Source organism: Chelonoidis abingdonii, chromosome 5 (genome assembly GCF_003597395.2).
Source record: "Chelonoidis abingdonii isolate Lonesome George chromosome 5, CheloAbing_2.0, whole genome shotgun sequence".
NCBI classification, from domain to species: Eukaryota; Metazoa; Chordata; order Testudines; family Testudinidae; genus Chelonoidis; species Chelonoidis abingdonii.
This window is the reverse complement of record NC_133773.1, coordinates 104,900,433-104,919,526: the sequence shown is the minus strand read 5'-3', so window position 1 is coordinate 104,919,526 and position 19,094 is coordinate 104,900,433.

The window sequence follows — 19,094 nt, the reverse complement described above, 5'->3', positions numbered from 1 at the left end:
AACAATCAAATTGTAAGCACCTAGAAGATAATAAGGAACAAATAATAGTCAACATGGATTTATTAAGAATAAATCATGGCAAACCAACCTAATTTCATTCTTTGACCGGGTAAGTGGCCTAGTGGATAGGAGGGGAAAAGAGTAAATGTGATATATCTTGATGTTAGTAAGCATTTGACACAGTCCCACATAACATTCTTATAGGCAATGTGTCTTTACACTAAGATGGGTGACGAACTAGCTGAAAAACTGTACTGAAAGAGTAGTTATCAGTGGTTCACTGTTCAACTGGGAAAATATATCCAGTGAGTTACCTCAAGAGTCTGTATTGGGTTGAATACTAGTCAACATTTTCATTAATGACTTGGATAATGGCATGGAGAATATGCTTATAAAGTTTGTGAATAATGCCAAGCTGTGAGGGGTTGCAAGAGCTTTGGGGGACAGGATCAGAATTTAATAGGACTTTGACAAATTGGATAATTGGTCTGAAGTCAACAAGATGAAATTTGATAAAGATAAGTGCAAAGTACCATATTTAGGAGGGAAAAATCAAAAGCACAAAAGCAAAATGGGGAATAACTGGCTATGCAATTGGACTGCTGAAAGGATTCCAAGTGTTAGAGTGGATCATAAATTGAATATGAGACCAAAATGTGATGCAGTTCCAAAAAGCTAATATCTTTCTTGGGTATACTAAGAGCAGTGTCATATCTAAAACATGGGTGAGATGAAGGGGAATTGTCCCTTTCTGCTTGGCTCTGGTGAGGCCTCAGCTAGTGTTGTGTCCAGTTTTGGGCACCACACTTTAAGAAAGAGGCAGTCATATTGAAGAGAGGCTGGAGGAGAGTTATAAAAGTGATAAAGGTTTTAGAAAATTTGAGCTATGACTAAAGATTAAAATAACTGGGACTATTTAGTCTTGAGATAAGAAATCTAATGGGGGATCTGATAACAGTCTTCAAATAAGTGAAGGGCTATTATAAAGAGGATGGTGGTGAATTATTCTCCATATCCACTGAAGGTAGGACAAGAAGTATGGGCTTAATCTGCAGCATGGGAGATTGAGGTTAGATATTAGGAAAAACTTTGTAATTATAAGGATATTTTAGTACTGGAACAAGTGACCAAGGGAGGTTGTGGAATCCCTGTCACTGGAGGTTTTTTTAAGAACAGATTAGACAAACACCTGTTAGGGACGGTCTTGGTTTACTTGGTTCTGCCTCAGTGTAGGGGGTTGGATTGTTTTAGCTCAGCAATACATTTCTATGATTCTATGTTCAGCAGAAACTTTCTAGAGCTTCACAGCTTAATTCCCCAAAGATTCAGCATTGAGAATGCTCCCAAAATAGTCTGTTATTATGTAATTAAAGATGGTTAATTATGCACAAGGGGACCAAAGAAAGATAATCTATGCAACCTTAATTCGAACATTTCCTAATTTGAGTGCTTGACTTTGCAACCTTAATATAATTTTAATATAATGCAATATATATTCTATGGTTATGTCAACCAGCAGGTTTTCATACTTTAGTATGTGAATCCTATTTTGGGTTTGAATAAGATGCTAAATAACTTCCTGATATGGCAGTTGCCTCAGGAAAAAAAAATGACATTTTTTAAAAAAATAGATAGATTCAAAGACAGAGAAATTCCCAAACACACAGAAGGATGTTTAAATAAGCATAAGTAATCAACTAAAATATTGTTAGTTAAAACTTGTGCTTTGATGATTTTTAGCTCATTTTGTACCCTTCATATAGTTGTTTTGAGGAATGGATTGTTATTTATTACTACTATTATTTCATAGCTCCCAAAAGTATGTTACATGTTTCACTGAAGACAAAGATTTAGCACTGCTGTGAAAAGCTTAGGCCCGATCCTGACTAGTCCAACTGGCTTAAATAGCACTACTTATGTATAAACTACCTATACAATCTTCTAGTCAAATAACAAAAGTTTGTCATTGCAGTACAGTTCTCAACTCAGAGAGAGATAAATATGGCAATTACATTCAGTGACCCTTAGCAGTGCACGAAAATGTAAAGTAGTGTGAGAGATGTGTTTAGTTCAGCTCTCAGGATATACTTGAATGTCTCTGTGAATTTCAGCAACGTAAACCAATAAAGAATAGAATTCAACAATCACCTTTCACAATTTCCGATAGCCCAAGTAAGCCAATACAAACAATGTGGAGCAGATGCTTCCTGCAGCTCTCTGAAGTACAATTTAATTCACAATAATAGTCTAAATTGACAAAAATCAGCAACACCTACAAAAAATATTCTAAGAAGTAGAGCAGAAAGTCAATGTATTCGGCATGCAAAGAGTGCAATTCTCAATAGTTATACTAGAAATACAGATATACACATTAAAGTCATTTAATTTATGTATAAAATATTAAATTTCTCTTCCTCATTTTTAAAAAGCAATAAAAAGACTTTAAATATTAGTGAGACACAATTGATATAAAGAATAATCCTGCAGAAGTACCATTTTCTGCTGAGTGTGGTGCTTCAGCCTGAAAACTATATGGCAAATGAACCTGAGATACTAAAGCACTGCCATGTAGTTTCTGGACAACAGGGTGAAAAATGAGAGTAGACACTCAAAACACTACAAATGTAAAAGACCAGCTTTGAGCCAGAACTTTCTACATGACAACTAGAAGCAATTTCAAAAAGTCACAGATGTTCAGACGAAGAAGAGAAAAACAGTTACTGCAAAGGGTATTCTTGTTTTACCATTAGGCTTTCATCTCAAGGTGCTCACTTTATGTAATCTGTATTTTCATTAATATGCCTGAAAATACAAAAGTCGGTGTGCATGTCACCTAAAAGAAATTAAAATTAAAAAAAAAATCAGCAAAACATGGGTCAGCTATATCCAAAGTAAGGCAGAAAATATTTTCTCTTATTTGTTTTACTGATAAATGATAAAGCAATAATGCATATAATGAGTCAAATTCATCCTTTGTGTAACTACCAAATTCTTCCAGAACCAGACCCTCTAAAAGCCTCAGGTAGCCTCCATTATCTGTAATGGAAAGAATCCTGTGGCACCTTATAGACTAACAGACGTTTTGGAGCATGAGCTTTCGTGGGTGAATACCCACTCAGTCAGATGCATGTAGTGGAGGGGTTTTAGCTCCAACGCATCATCAAGGATCTACAACCCATCCTGGACAATGATCCCACACTTTCACAGGCCTTGGGTGGCAGGCCAGTCCTCACCCACAGACAACCTGCCAACCTGAAACATATTCTCACCAGTAACTGCACCGCACCATAGTAAACTCTAGCTCAGGAACCAAATCCATGCAACACCTCGATGTCACTTGCCACAATATCTACACCAGCGAAACCATCACAGAACCTAACCAGATCAGCCCACACCATCATCGGTTCATTCGCCTGCACGTCCACCAATGTAATATACACCATCATATGCCAACATGCCCCTCTGCTATGTACATCGACCAAACTGGACAGTCACTAAGGAAAAGGATAAATGGACACAAATCAGTATTAGGAATGGCAATATATAAAACCTGTAGGAGAACATTTCAACCTCCTGGCTACACAATAGCAACTTTAAGGTGGCCATCCTGCAGCAAAAAAATTTCAGGACCAGACTTCAAAGAGAAACTGCTGAGCTTCAGTTCCCTGCAAATTGACACCATCAGCTCAGGATTAAACAGAGACTGTGAATGGCTTTGCTACTACAGAACCAGATTTCCCTCCTGGTTTTCACACCTCAACTGCTAGAACAGGCCTCACCTCCTGATTGAACTAACCTCGTTATCTCTAGCTTGCTTGCATATATATACCTGCCTCTGGAAATTTCCACTACATGCATCTGATGAAGTGGGTATTCACCCACTAAAGCTCATGCTCCAAAACGTCTGTTAGTCTATAAGGTGCCACAGGATTCTTTGCTGCTTTTACAGATCCAGACTAACATGGCTACCCCTCTGATACTTGATATCTGTAATGGAGTTACACTGCATATGATTTGGCCTCAAATGTTTGAAAGAACTTTGGCAGCTAGAAGAAGAAAAAAAAGGCAGAAAAATATACCAACTGCAGAGCTAATTAAATTGCCATCATTTGTTTGTGCAATGCTAAATATATAAAATATATTTATTGATTAATTATTAAGAAGTTAATTATTCATTTTTATTCTGAACTGAATGGCATTTTTACTCCATTTAGTCTATGAGGAAATCTGTCATTGTCCTCTGGAAATTATTATTGCTCTGTACAACTTTCCTAAAATATGAACACATCCATCATTAATTCATAATAACCACAATACGGCTTGAGTGTTATAGAGTTTAAAACCTTCTGCTTTATCCCCTCACGTCATTGTGCAATCATCCACCATAGAATCATATTATGGTAGGACTGGAAGGGACCTCAAGAGGTCATCTAGTCCAGGTCATCTGCACTCAAGGCAGGACTAAGTATTATCTAGCACTGTCTTAGTCTGTCTGAGGCAGCACTAAGTCCACCTGCTTTCCATCTTCTTTGATGAAATGCATCAATTGATTCCTCAGAATCTCTTTCCTACTGCTCTCTCCTGCCATGCTATCTTCCTCAGGTCCTCTTAATTTATCCTCAGTATGTGTCTGAACCAACAAAGTCCTGCTTCCTGGATTGTGTCAGTCACATCACACACTCTTATTGCTGGTCCAATGTCGGGTTTGAGCTCCCAACACCTATAAAATGTAGAAGGCAAGCAGCTTAGATAGCCTCTGACAGTCAAACTCTCCCTCACTTGCCTACATGTGGTGGAGATGGTTTTACTAAAAGTGGAGGTCTGAAAGGTATCAGTCACCTTTAACTTATAACCAGACAGCTTAGGGCAGGTAGGACTTCAGTGAAGAATAGCAGCCTACCTCAGAGAAGGAAACCCATATCCATGAGTTAAACAAAAACTGGTGTTAGGCAGTGGTGACAACAGTATCACCTGTTGTCAGTCTACTAATAAAAGAGTGGGCATTTACTTACTTCAGCTGGGGAAGGGCCCTTACACTGTTATGTATGTCAGGACCATGAACCACTATATTATAGTTTCTGGAGCAAGGTGGCTACCTCAGTGCAAGCACTTTTTCAGTTACAGAGTTTAAAATATAGGCCCAATATATCTATAACTGAACTTGTCAGGCTGTACAGGCACACTAAGCTTACAGGCTGTTATGTGGTTTATATAAGTAAGAACTAAATTTAAAATCCTCTGGCAAAAATAATAAGAGTAGGTCCTTGAACATTTCCCAAATTAACTCCCCATTGTTTGTAACAGATATTGTGCAACAGGTTTAAGACATTATACCCTGTTTTGAGGCCTGATTCTGCACAGAGTTCAGCTCAGCACCTTACAAGACATCAACAAGGATCAAGCCCCAAATGTCCAGTCTTGCAAGATACCAAACATCATCAATTCCCACTCTGGTCAGTGTGAACTGAAGAGGCAGGACAGATCTCAGGAGATGTTTCACATCTTGAAGGATTGGACACTTGAGGACCAGTACTTGTATGATTTGTGTGACATGCAGAGCTGAACTGCTTAAACTAAAAAGCATGCTAGGCACATGACATGGTTCCTGTCTCAAAGAGTTTATAATTTAAATTCAGCCATGACACAGCAAATGATAATAAATAGGGTTGTTCAATTTTTTTTCAACTGAACAGTTTTCTGCTGTAAAATGGACTTTCACTGAGGTAGACACATTCTGTGGGAATGTCTCAATTTTGACACTTTCAATGCAGAAATCTCAATTTTTGTTCATGTTGATCTCATTTTATTTCATTTTGCTTTTTATTTACATTATAATGATTTTAATATATCTATATCTATTATAGTTATATAATTCTTAGAAAATATATTGTTTCAGTATTGATGAAATGAATTGATGTTATCAAAAAAAAGTTTCAGTGTTTCTGAATTCATTTGGGGGGAGGAAATTTTTTGTTTGAAATGAATTTCTTTTTCCAGATTTGGGCACTTCCCTCCCCTAAAGTTGGAATTTCCCATGGAATGGAAACTCTGTTGTAGAACTCTCTCTAATAGTAAGCAACCAAAAAGTTAAGAAGAACTTACAGCATGGTTGTAATAATAAGATTACATGGTTTGTCTTGCTAATGGTTCCTTTTCTTTTTAAGTTTAATTTTAAGATTATTAACTGACTTCTCCCAGGTAATACGGCAGACATTATTGTTTCTTCCTTCTGCCAAATATAGCCTTTTATGGGATACCATTGCTCCCAAAATCTATTTTCTTTCCCAATAGGTAGTAATCAGTAATTCTGTTTCCTTGTTTTTACTTCCTCCATGTTCTTAGATACCCTATATACCTTGTTTGACTGTAAGCCTACACATATATTACAGGTAGTAATTCAGTCCCTGGCTGATTGCTATGGCATCCATACAGATCTACTATTCACATTATACTGCTCTTTTCTAACAAAGCATTAGTGTATTTACTATTGCAGTTGAGAAAAAGCTATTTATGGCCATGGATTTAATAGCTTTGTTCTTTCTGCTGTAAATGGAATATATAAATCAAGTGGTTCTGAGAGTCTCAAAATAGTGGTTAAATATTTGATATGTAATGACTGGATGAAAATAGCAAAGTTAAACAATCTATTAAGAAAGAAATTAGAACTTTCAGTGTTTGTTCCAACATTAATTGTTTTTGACAGTCATAATAATCTACTAGCACACGTAGTCCCTTCTATTACACTCATAGAAAATGAAGTCAATACTGTCTTTGTAATGCTAACTGAAGAATCACCTGAATTTGATGCTGTTCATTATAGATTATTAAAATTATCATACACATCTACAAAGTATCAATTTCCCTGGCTGTTATGACCATAGTGTATTTTTTATGAAAGTCACTTGTTTTATGAAAGTCACAGTTCTGTCATGAAACAGATACATATTAGCAGGAAGGAAAGGGGGAAAGTCTTACACAAATAGGACAAACCTAAGCAGAAATGTATATGAGAATTGTGTTAAAAATGCTGAGATGTGCTAGAAGAAGCAAATTGGACCAAGCTGATAAGAAAAGCTCAGAAATAGAGATGTGAAAATTTTGTCTTCCTCAGTTGCTATAAAAGACATTTCAGTAAATGTACACATATTATAGGAAAGCTAATAAATACTAATCGTTGGTCTGACTGCTAAGGCTACTAATAAAAGTACTCATTCAAGTAGCTTTTTGTGTGATACAGATCAATGTGGGATCAAGACCATATGCCATCTTCATTTAAACACACCATTGAACCACCAACATAATATTATTTATTTGTATTATGGTAAATCTAAATAGATAAGACAGACAAGGATGGGAGGAGAATCAGAGGCCCAGAGCAATTAATTGATTTTTCCCACATCAAACAGTAGGCCACTGACTGAGCCAGGATTGGAAGCTAGGTTTTCTGGCTCCCAGCGGACTGTCCTGTCCACCTGGATATGGTCCCTTCCTTATTGGAGAGTGATGTCTCTTATTAATTCCCAACCTAGACTAGATACGAGGTGGAAGACTCCATATTCTATAACTAATTCCTGAACAAAACAATCCTATATGTTAGTGCTTGCTGTTTACTTCTATTAATACCCATATGAGTGAAGTATTGTATAGCTGTTCATTACTTTAGTAACCTTACATTGATGGCTAGCATGTAGTAGGAATATTATGCTTCATTTTCAGTGGCCTGTCACAGCACAAACATAATATAAGCAAATGAAACAAAGTTCAAACTTCTGTACATCAGAATATACAAGAAAAACCCTTTGACAATTCAAGATGGAAAAGGGAAAAATACACTAAGTTTAATTTTTTTTAAAAAAGAGCATTTTTGTCTTCCAAACTCTGTTTTGCTAATCCACTAATCCAGTGAACAGAGAAATCCTTGGACTTTAACATAAAGGATATAATCTCAAAACCATAATACCTCTTGCTTCTAAACTAAACTTTAGTTGAGTTCAATCACCAATTAAAGCAGTTTGTTAACGCTGTAAGAGTAGGTCCTAAATGATACATTTAAATATCCCACAATCCTTTTCAATTTCAGTGATATAAGCTTCATCAATAACTAGAAGATATCACTAAGAAAGTAATAAAGACAAAAGTAAGACAATCTTTCTAGATGTTATTATAGAAACAGATTTATTAGTTTGTAATTGTTTATATGCAAATACATGAGTTAGTGAAATACATTGATTTCCCCAATCCATCAATTTCTTGTAGATGGCTTTCAATGGCATGTACTATGGTGACAACTCCAGGGATTTTAAAAAAATATATATGGAGATGGATCAAGGGGATACATTCTTACTTTCTCTCTGGCATATCTATGGATATCCTATCATATCTTCAGGGTTTAAGAAATGATATGGTATGTTTCAGACCCACCTGGGCCCATGCTGAACATGGTGGTGTAATGATTTTCCGAGCGGTAATGACTTCTTGAGATGTGGTGCAAAGCATATGCAATGACCCAAAATAAGGGTTTTGGCCAAATTAATAATCCCAAAAGGTCATTCTTCATCTTCTCAGCATTTTGCTCCAGGTTAAATAAAAGTAGGATGAACCCACCACAGAGAATTTCTACTGAAACAAGATAAAAGAAAAGATATTTGTGCTGAAAAATAATATACTTCATGATTAGATCAATAAATCTGATGTTCAAGAAGGCCTATTACAGTTTTAGGTCTTTGGCCATATTCAGTGACCCCAGGGTTGGCAGTGAATTTTATCATGACTGTTCTGGAGAAATCCTAGAGAAATGTACTGATTTAAGGTTCTCTCTTGTTTTAGTCTCTCTCTCTCACCAAATGCCATTGTTCACATGGCACATGTGAAGAGTCAATACAAATCTCACTCAATGGACTTGATTTTCTTGTCATATCGGTTTCACATTAATGAAACAGTGAAGCTACTCCTGATTTACCCTAAAGTAAATAACAGCAGAATAAGACTCACTGATTTAATTGTCAGTATAATTTTAATCCATACCTATTTTCTTCTGCTTGAGTTGTCAAAGTGATAAACAGATTAAGCACTATTAAATGTATTACTTCAGCATCAAGCAAATGAGACTACCACAGTCACAGATAACATTCTTCTGTGATAACATACTTATAGCATTTGTGATAGCATTACCTCACAGAAATTTGATATTAAAAACAGTTAGATTGTTTAACATTTTCTAAAAATAATGTATTTTGAAATCCAAACACATTGATGGAAATTCATTTCAGAAAGCATTGAATTTCTCCCAGTTACACAATATAGTGTATGATTTACATGCATTAGTGTTTGCAGAATTAGGGGTTTAAATATGAAGGAACAGAAGAGTGAAGATTGGCAGTAGCTGATTGTGCATAGAGGACAATGTTTGTTAAGTGACTTTAACTCAGTGTTTCTTTTCCTTCCCGTTTGTTCTCTACTGGAAACGAATTTGGGTTTCCTGCATTCCCAAACTTTAGTTTGTTTAAAAAACAAACAATAAAACCCAGAACATTCTTTTAAAGCATTGTCCAAACATTTGTATTATAGCTATTCAAATTTAACTTTAGGTAAACTTTAAGTATTTACTTGGGAATGAGTATTTAGTTATAGTTGTTACTATCTTTCTTTGTTTTAAAATGTTATATTTTATTTATACATGTAACAGGGTCCACTCAGCACTCTGGCACCACCTCAGCATATCTTGGGAATTAGCTCTGCGGTTGAGTGGGTCCCCTTCCTGTGGTGCATTGCCGCCATGACTCCCACTCTTGGACCCACATTGCGCCAAGGAGCATGGCGTCCTCTTCAGCAACACAGCCCTCCAGCCATGCCACACACTGTGCTTCCCCTCTTCTGGAGAACCTGCAGTTCTCTGTTCAGCCACTTCTCACCAGTGGCAAACTGCAGTCCATGATTTAGCCCAGGGGTCAGCAACTTTTCAGAAGTGATGTGCTGAGTCTTCATTTATTCACTCTAATTTAAGGTTTCGCATGCCAGTAATACATTTTAATGTTTTTAGAAGGTCTCTTTCTATAAGTCTATAATATATAACTAAACTATTGTTGTATGTAAAGTAAATAAGGTTTTTAAAATGTTTAAGAAGCATCATTTAAAATTAAATTAAAATGCAGAGCCCCTGGACCGGTGGCCAGGAGCCAGACAGTGTGCCAGTGAAAATCAGCTCGCATGCTGCATTTGACACATGTGGCATAGGTTGCCTACCCCTGGTCTAGCCACTTCCCATGTGGCTCTGGCACCCTATTTACCCTTGTATCAGAGCCTCAGTCTGCAACCCCCTTGCAGCCAGCCAAGAGCTGTTTTTGTCTTCCTTGGCCCCTGTTTGCAGCACTGCTCTGTCCTGGGTGCTGGCAGTTCTCTTGGTCCTTCCTTCCTTCCTGAGAACTGCCTTCCTCTGCTTTGGAGTGCCCTTTTTATATAGGCCTACTTGGCCTTGATTGGCTGCTCTCTTCAGCCCTCCTCTGAATAGCTGCCTCAAGAGGAGCCTACCTAGGGCTGCTTTTAACCCCTTTTTTGCCAGTGAGGGGCAGCTGCCCCATCACAATACAACATTGACGCTGGCAGACCAGGTGCCAGTTCATGCCAAGGCTGGTAGTCCTCACTGAACACTGACAAATGCATAGTTGGAAACCAGTCTCTCTCTCTCACCTGTGTGTAGTATTGTTAAGATGGTAATTGGATAAGTATAAATGTGCATCATGTTTAGAATTTATGAAATGATTGTAGGTCACTGCATGCATCCATCTCACTTTAACCTCTATGTCCAATGTTATAAGTCAATACTTAAGTGTTTGTTCTATGACTGTGAAATGTTTGTTCTGAAACTATGTAACTACAGGCAAAAAAACTTCACCTATTATGAAATGCTGGATTCCGATCTCCTGCCTATTAGGAGGGATTATTGAATCCAAATGGGCCATTATGGAACAAAGACTTTGTTGATTGCTTCTCCCATAGCCCTGAAGCATCCCATCACAGCTTGAATGCTGGGGGAAGGGGATAAAAATGCCTGTTAAGGAGAATTTATTATTCGTATGCTTCTTGAACCTACAGGGGCTAAGATTCGTTAGTATAAATGAGGAGCACTCAAGTGTTTAGCTTGAGATAGACCTAAGAGACCTATAAAATTTGCTTATTATAGAAGTTTCTATAATCACTTGTAATTTAACACTGAAACTCATCTGAGTGTGTGCTATCGGCTTTAGCCTTGTAAATAACTCTCATTTCTTTTCTTTGGTTAATAAAACCTCAATTAGTTTGTTTCAGGACTGGCTACAAGCGTTGTCTTTGGTGAGAAATCTAGGTGCAATTGCCCTTGGATAAGTGACTGGTTCTTAGGGATGGGGAATAACCTGAATATTGTTGTGGTTTTTGTAAGTAAGGGACCGTCTATCATAGAGGCATGCTTTTCTGGGTAGCAAGATAGACTGGATTGCCCAGAGGGACTGTCTGGGACTCCATGGTAAGACTGTTATAGAACTTTGTGAATTTACACTTGTTACTGGGTTGCTGAAATCTAACTATAGAACATACAGGCAGTTTGGGGCTTGTGCCCTGCTCCTTCATGATCTGCCCTGAGGTTAGCACTGACGCTCATGAACCACTCTGGACAGCATGATAAACATGTTGCAATAACAATTAATTGCCAACTTCCTTGCCCTATAATATTATTTAACTAGAATTATTCTGAAGCAATTTTTTGTCCATTACAATTAGTACTTTTTATTTTGTATCTTCTATCAACCACTTCAAGTCTGTGATTAATTATAGACTGGCCCAAAATTCAGCAATGCCTCCCACAGAGATCAGCACAAGCTAAACTTCCAGTGCAGGTATAGATTGTGATAAAACTTCAGCTGGATTCTCTGTCTTCTCATCTGTTTTGTTGCCTTCATTTTTTTACCATTCATTAAGCTGGATACAATTGCAGTTACTAAATCTTAATTTTCTTGGATTTTTTTTGTTTTGTTTTTCATTGAAGTCCCCACAGTTTTGTACCCTGATTTTTACCCTGTATCATCTCCTGAATTCCTTACTTGGGAGATTCTTTAATCTGGTGGCATCTATTTCAGGGACTACTCAAACTTTTACATACTGTGACCCTTCACTCCTGTTTTCAACTCAGATGGATCTTTTGTTCTAATTCCAAATCTTCAGATGTGCTTTGCTGCAAGATGGTAAAATGCAGAATGGTATCAGACTTGTGATCCTAAGTACAATATGGGAAATTCCCACTAGCATCATGACAGCCACAAATGTTTACTGAAAAATTTCAAAATTAAAAAAAAAACATTAATATTTTGAATTTTTGAAAAAATAAAATACCACCCCTTTGTGAGCTGGTAAATAACACACACACACACATACACAGAGAATTTGGGGGAAAAAATAAAAGTTTTCAAAACTTTTAACCAACTCTCCTAATGTCCCACAATTTGAAAATTGTAGCATGGAACAGAGAATTGACACTCATGTCCTGCAGTTTGAAAACTGCAGCATAGAGCATGGATCATGTGCTGGGATCATCTGGGCATATCATACTTTATCAATTATCTTATATTGCAGGGGTCTTCATCTTCAGGTGCATCTTGATCTCTCCTGTTCTTTGCCTGTGCCGCAATAAATTTAATCTCCTGAAAAAAATTAAATGTTTTAGTCTAACCCAAGTTATTGGGCTAAACACAGATGCAGCTATCTGAATTTAATTGTCTATGATATATAGGAGGTTAGACTAGATGGTCTAATGGTCCCTTATGGCCTTAAACTCTATGTATTTGAGTATTTTCAACTCTGACTGAACAAAGTATTTTTGTTATTAACACTGGTTTACATTTATTGTTTGACTGGTTTTGTAGCAAAAATGATAAACCCACAAAGAGTGTATTTTAAGTGCAACATTAAGGACTAACACACAAGATTGTACAGGGAAAAGAATAGATTCGTTTTCAGAAGTGCAATGAACGTGTCTAATGCAACTGAAAATGTCATTTCTATGTGTAATTTCTTATGTTAATCTTTCACTGCTTCCAATTTTTCACACAGCCTATTATTAGAGTTAAAAACAAAATAATCAGGGAAGACTATATTCACAATGGCATTCTAATCAACACACCCTTTTTATTTAAATGTCTGGTGTGTCATCTTTAGTTAATTGTCTTCTATAAAGTACATCTTCACCATTCATGTGTAACACACCTCAGGGGCAATTATCCAACAAGATGTTGGAACTGGGAACTCCAAAACAAGGGTGGAAGTTATCGGAGCTTCCAGGAATCCCAAGAGCTCTCATACTGTGGTTTCCCTCCTGCCCTCCACCTTCTACCTCTAACCCTACTACCAGCATTCCTCCTATGACAGGGGAGCCTCAGACAAGAGCCTTATGACTGTCTTCCACAATGCCTTTGTCAGGGAAAGCCTCCCACAACCAGATATGGGACATTTAGAACCTCTTGATGTTCCTTTTCTCTGGTCCTTTTAATAGATTCAAAAGGGACAAAGTAGAGGAGAGGAACTCAGCCCAGACATCACTTAATTCCACCAGTGACAGATAATTAGCTACTACAAAAATATCTAATTTAACCTGGAATTATATAAATAAAAATACTTGGTTGGTATGGATATGATCAAAATGCATTAAAATGTATTGTACCTGCAATCTTGTTGATAGATTGCTTAGACTGAAACCAAATAACTAGAAGACATCTTTTCTTAATTAAGATTTTAAGAATGGACCAAAGGAACATTCATTCATTCATTAACCACAAACTTGTATGACTTATCTCAGACATTTCAGAAATGGCATAAAAGTGTTAAATATTTAAATAGCTCATATGGGGTCACAGTTCTTTCACTGGCTTACCCCTTGTTCTAGAAGGAAAGTAATTTATGTCATTTCTTTACCAAGCGTGGCATAATAACAATGTTACAATCTGCCATTAAAGAACTTTACTTACTCAAACTAAGTTTCTAGTAAGGGTTTGCAATCAGATTGGACTATATATTAATATTTTATGAAGATCTTATTGAAAAAACATAAATTGACAGATAATTTTATGCAATCAATTATATAATTTAGAATTAAAGAACAACCAAATGTGTCCAACTAAGTAGCCACAACGGATTTATTCTAAGACAGGGCTATTACCCAAACAAGTCTTACTCTATTAACCATTAGGTCAACTGTTAATTCCATTCCATACCTTTGACATTTGTGGAGCTTGTTGTGTGTCAGATCTCTATTTCCTTTTGTAAGAAGACACCATTCCTAGCGGTAAGGAACAACATTCTGAAATTCATTTGCAGCTACTGAATCATTTACCTGGTACTCATATTCAAGAATGGTTTCCTTAAAGTAAATTGACCTTGAACATTACAAAGAAAAAAATATATTCCAGGTTTAAGAGACAGAATGTAAACTTCTTGGGATATGAGTTCAGATTTAAAATATTGAGTGTTCTCTAGGCATAAGTGAGTTAATCCTATTGAAAATAAGTTATATGAATGTATGTTCCCCCAAACATTTAACTTCCCCTCTTCTGCAACATTGTGTTCAATCTTCTCTATGGCCAAGGTTATGAAAACTAAATGTTTTAAGCTGGTTTCCTAAGTCCACGTATAGGCACCTAGAAATATATCCTGATTTTCAATAGAAAATGAAAGTTAATGGGAGCTGCTGGGTGCTCAGCACCTTTGAAAATCAGGCCATGTCATTAGCAACCTACCTTAGAACACTCATTCAAAAAAACTCTTGGTCTAAATGTGTCTCTGAGCTCCTTTGAAAATGTGGCCACACGATGAAACAATTTTATAGCCATACAGTGCTTTTTAGGTAGCATATTTTCCATACATTATGGACTCTATCAGGGGTCAGCAATCTTTCAGCAGTGGTGTGCCGAGTTTTCATGTAGACAATCTAAGGCTTCACGTGCCAGTAATACATTTTAACGTTTTTTAGAAGGTCTCTCTATAAGTCTATAATATATAACCAAACTACTGTTATTTGTAAAGTAAACAAGGTTTTCAAAATGTATCAGAAGCTTTATTTAAAATTAAATTAAAATGCAGATCTTATTAGTTTAGTGTGATCCTTGCCCTTGCTTTTCCATGTTGAGTTTTCCAATGTCTGGTGGCACATATTTGGATACTTTAAGTTGCACACAGGTTTCTGAGTGATCAATTAACAAGCTGGAACCTCAGATTGGCAGCTGAGGTGAGTGGAGCTGGCAGCTGGTAGGGCTGAGCAGGGCTGGAGGCCTGGACCCTGTTTGACAGGGGGCCTGCGCTGGAACTCCAATCGGAAGCAAGGTGAGTGGGGCTGCAGCGGGGACCCTGGCTGGCAAGGGGCCAGCAGCCTGAATCCCAGAGCGGCAGCGGGCTGAGCAGGTCAGCTGGCCCAGCTCTGGTGTTTTGGGGGTGGTCTGAGCGTCTCCCCCTGCCCTCACTCTGGGGTTTCAGCCACCGGCTCCTGCCAGCTGGGATCTCAGCCCACTGCCAGCCTGATGTTCCTTCTGCCAGGCCAGCAGCGGGCACTGAGTGGGACTGGTGGCCGGACCCCGGCTGGCAAGAGGCCAGCAGCAGGAGCCCCAGAGCAGCGGTGGGCTGAGCAGCTCAGCCCACCCCGCATGCCATCAAAAATTGGCTCGCATTCCACTCTTGGCATGCGTGCTGTAGGTTTCCAACCCCTGAACTATATTTTGCTCTTGGACTCATATGACTGCATTGGGTTAAATGGGGATGCCTTTCATGGGGCTGCACAGATGTAACTAAAAATAATTGGCTGTTCTAGACCACATAGTCAAGGGGTCAGAGAGAATCCAGGACCTCTGTGTTTGAAGTGATACAAAATTAAAATCTAGTTCCAAAATCTAGATCCTTCTCTGTCAAGCAAATGACAGAATATCAAATCCTTCATTACTAACACGGTGCTAAAATTTTTACCCCTCAGGCAAATCTAGACAATTGTTTGGATTAAAGGCAAACTATAAGCACTTTATTTTTGCTCAGTAGGGAGTGCAACAGGGACTAGGTTGGACCTTAGCAAAAACAGGGAATACTGAACCAGAAAAATCAGAAACTTTAAAATATACTTTAAGATATTTTTCAACAAGATTTTAAATAAAAACAATACCTATGTGACACCTGCAATTTTCTGCTTCTCAGCATGTATTGAAACTTCTGCAAAGGCAAGAAAATTAATGACTTCATTTGAAATTCTTTCAGAATTTCCAGCCCTCTTATGGCTTTGTTGTCTCTTCTCCCCAATCAGTTTTGCTGCACAGGAACATGTTTTGTTTATTAGACAAAAATTGCAGAAAACTCTTGTAAAGGTACACATCAAAATACCCTTACTATGGAGCTAATCACAAATGATATCTCACTGTCTGTCCTCAATCTTTTCTAAGAAACTGTTTTGCTGTATTCTAAATTGTTGTAGATTGAGAACTACAACAGTCCATTGCTGTGGTTAGCACTGTACAAATATCAGGGAAGACTCATTCTCCATTGTTTTGTAACTCATACAGACAGTTACACACAAGTAAATATTCATCCATGCAAAGAGAGCGTAAATACTACCATCCTGATTTGATAACATTCACTGGAGACATGGAGCAAGTTCAAGATGATGTTCTTCTGCTCCTGCTACTGCTCACATGAAAAATGTTCATGCAGTGCAGTACAAGATACCAGACAGAACTGATTTAGAGACACTTCATATGGCAAAGATAACTGACTCTGAAGGGAAATGAAAATCCACTTGGGGCCATGGAACAGAAGTGTTGAGTGCCAGGGCATTCCTAAAGTTGATTGCAGGACCTCCCTACCCTTAATTCCTTTGGAACAGACAGTCTTACCTATTTCTTTTATAACCTGGTGAAGTTAAGTACACCTGTCCCAATGTCAGCATAATTTACTTAAGCTTCACACAGATTTCCAAATCTCATGAAAAAAAGTGGATTAACAGAAGTGATGTGTCTCATTATTTGGTTTGTAAATCCTTTCACTGTTACAAACACCACTTTTTTATTTTTTTTAAATAAAAAGAGGACTACCTCAAGCCATTTGAAGTGGATCAATTAATTGACCATATTGAACCAGTCTCTGCAGTTTGTTGTCCGGAATTTCCTTTGCCCCAAGGATGTTGAAAATTGCCTATTGTTTGTACTATATATTCCTATAGAAGATATTTGGGGGTGGGGAATGCTCCCCCCAAAAAACACTCATACATAATTTACATTATAGTTTCAAGTCTATATCCTTAATTTAAAATAACTGATAGTGATTAAGAAACATCACATGACAAGCTCTGGATAAACTGTAATTGTGTCAAAATGAGGCCATGAAATCCAGTTTGCTAGGACATGGAATGAAACTCACATGGAGTAGAAGTTAAAAGAAAAAGTCTATTAACAATGCATTGATTATTTAGTTCTAACAAACATTTATAGGCATTCACAATCATTACCAGGGCTGTGAAGAGAGACGGAGAGGAGCAATACGCTGATTTGTAAACTAGAAATTCGATAAGGATTTTTTTTTATCCCTACAACATAATTGCCTAGAAGTTCTTTACCTAACTACTAGTTGTAGCCATGTTGGTCCCAGGATATTAGAGAGACAAAGTGGGTGACTTAGAGACAAGCTCTGTTGATGAGAGAGAGAGAGAGAAGCTTTCGAATCAAACAGAGCTCCGGAAGCAGAGCTCTGTGTGGCTCAAAAGTTTGCCTCACCAACAGAAGCTGGTCCAATAAAATATATTACTTCATCCACCTTGTCTATCTGTTTTATACTTTAACATTTTCCTCGAGCATATTCCCTATATTTGAGTTCCTAGCAAAAATCTTCACTGGGCAATTACGATTCCTTACTAACAACTGTCATATCAAAGACTGCTATATTAAACTTACATATCATAAATGACATGAAGTGATAAGAAGCAATTTTTGAAATCCTAAAGATCCGTCTTAGAAAAAAACATTTTAGACATGTCCAGTCACATTTTAAAAAGAAATTCTAAATTAAGGTTTCTAAGTACATTCCTAAAATTTAAGTACATAATTGTATTAAAGAACCTAATAACCAAAAAGCTGAAATCGTTTCTATATGCATATACTTCTGCTTTACACTTAAATCTCTGAACTTGTCTAATGCTTTTCTTCATTGTTTATATGGAGGTAATTTTCTTTCCTCAATGTTTAATGAGTCAAGAAGTGACATGCTAATACATATTACCTTCAAAGTCTGTTTTTTTCTCTTTCATGGCCTTTTCAGCTTTTCTACTTGTCCTATAATCCCTTCTGCATACAGATTTTTTTAAAATAAGGCCAAATCTGAAACTTACTTTAAAAAGAAATGTAAAATATCAAGGCATAAATACACAATCCTCATTAAATAGCAAATATGTTCAACTTCATCAAAATGTACATTTGATTCTGTTACAGAAATCACCAGGCTTGTCCTATTTTGCATTGTTTAAACCGGTTAAATTGGATGTAGTTTGTTCTTATCAATGTCTGGGACGGTGGAGCAATTCTCTTAGGGTGAAATCCATTTCATTGCATAGGGCTTGCAAAAAGCCTATGTGTTATATGTGGGCTTGGTGCCAAAAAAAATTACTGAGCACCACAGCTACTTAACGGGAACTGCTCAGCACTTTTCATGTTCAGGTCCCACATTCTTAATATGAGGTTTAATTGGCACATAGGTCCACTGCACAACAGTGAATTCGGCCTTGAGATGAAATTCCATATTCCAACCTAGGATAGGTCACAACCTTATATTCCTCAAATGCAGAATGCTAGCCTTCAAATATGTGATAAAGAAGCAAAAGAAGGTTTACAGGGGGGAAAAAAAAACAAAGGCCAGAAACTTAGGTGATTGATCAACTAACATTTTAATATAGAAAACATTTCTAAAAATCTACATTTTTTTTTAACTCAGCAGCCCTTGTGTTAATGCTTTACTGACAAACTGATGTAAAACCAGGCTTCTGAACCACAGAGTTTCAGCATAGTAACTTTAGGTCTAAATTGTGTGCTCTTCAGAACACCTATTTCCTT